Source organism: Sinocyclocheilus anshuiensis, unplaced genomic scaffold (genome assembly GCF_001515605.1).
Source record: "Sinocyclocheilus anshuiensis isolate Anshui unplaced genomic scaffold, SAMN03320099.WGS_v1.1 scaffold54, whole genome shotgun sequence".
Classification (NCBI taxonomy): domain Eukaryota; kingdom Metazoa; phylum Chordata; class Actinopteri; order Cypriniformes; family Cyprinidae; genus Sinocyclocheilus; species Sinocyclocheilus anshuiensis.
This window is the reverse complement of record NW_015547654.1, coordinates 199,605-200,831: the sequence shown is the minus strand read 5'-3', so window position 1 is coordinate 200,831 and position 1,227 is coordinate 199,605. Positions and strand designations below refer to the sequence as shown.

The following is a 1,227-nucleotide window of genomic DNA, read 5'->3' as shown; positions in this document are numbered from 1 at the left end:
TTATTTTTTAACCTAATCAAAATAACCCAACTGCAGTTTGATTGAGATTAATTGAAATGCACAATGAAAAAAACAACATGATTTTTGAAAATGGTTAAAAACGGAGTTATCTGTTTTTGCAAATGAACTCTTTATATTGAAATGTAATGTTTTGACAGTGAATGGCAAGGTATTGATGAGTGCTGACTAGAAAAATTATAAACATGGTACATCAACCTGTACTTTTAATACTTAAGTACATTAAAAATTAAGTACTTTCGGATTCAAGTACTCAAGTAAAATGAAAAGAAATACTTGTACATTTCCTGGAGTAATATATTAGGGTTTGGTTTTATTTGAGCTAGAGATGCACCGATTGCAATTTTCTTGGCCGATTCCGATTTCCGATTTTTTTTTTTGCAAACAACAGCACAAATAAATGCAATAGAATAAAGAGAGCTATGAAACGAAGTTTTTCAGGTTAAGTACGTTTTTAATCAGGTAAGAAATACTACAGAAATTAAAGTAATCAAATGTAAAATAACACATCAAGTTCATTGCAAAAATTAAATACAGATTAATGCTTACCATTAAAGTTATAAAACGTATTCAGTCAAGAGCAGAAAGTGATTTTTTTTTGTCTTTTGTTCTTTGATTAACATGACAGACAGCAGCGGGAATATTGGACTGCGGTCCCTTTAAGAGTTATTCCACGGACCCAATGTACTGTTACACAACATGTGTATTGCGTACTCTTTCTCAACTATTTAACGTTCCAAAACTGACTGTGTTTAACTGGATACTCGCCAAGACGGGCATTTTTACATAATTTTGTATGTATTTGAACGTTTTAGCGCAGTTAGCCACTCATTTTGGTATTTGTGGCTCGCAAACTGTTTGAGACTGAGCGCGGATTGTGCGCTCCACTAATAAATAGATCATTGGTGGTGCGCGCGCTTTTGGTGTAAGCGCGAAATCTGCGGGAATGACTATCTATCTATCTATCTATCTTATCTATCTATCGTCTCTCTCTCTCTCACTCTCTCTTATGCGTGCTGTGTTTTGTGTGGCTGCCGCGCATCAGCTGGGAGGGGTCAGTGGAGGAGGCGGAGAGTGTGTGTGTGCACGCACACATTTGCGTGCGCTCTAGCTGTGATTGTCTCAGTCTGCAGGCTCAGGGAGCAAGCCTGTGCAGGATAACGCGAGGCCCCAGCGGCCACACGTGCCCTCGTTAGTGCAGGGCATTCC

At 38.2% G+C, this 1,227-nt stretch overlaps 1 protein-coding gene across 4 annotated transcripts in view; it reads left to right on the top strand.

Moving 5' to 3' along the window:
- Positions 1-1,227, top strand: part of runx1t1 (RUNX1 partner transcriptional co-repressor 1) — a 68,266-nt gene that overhangs the window by 22,034 nt on the left and 45,005 nt on the right. The gene's annotated exons all lie outside the window — the stretch shown is intronic.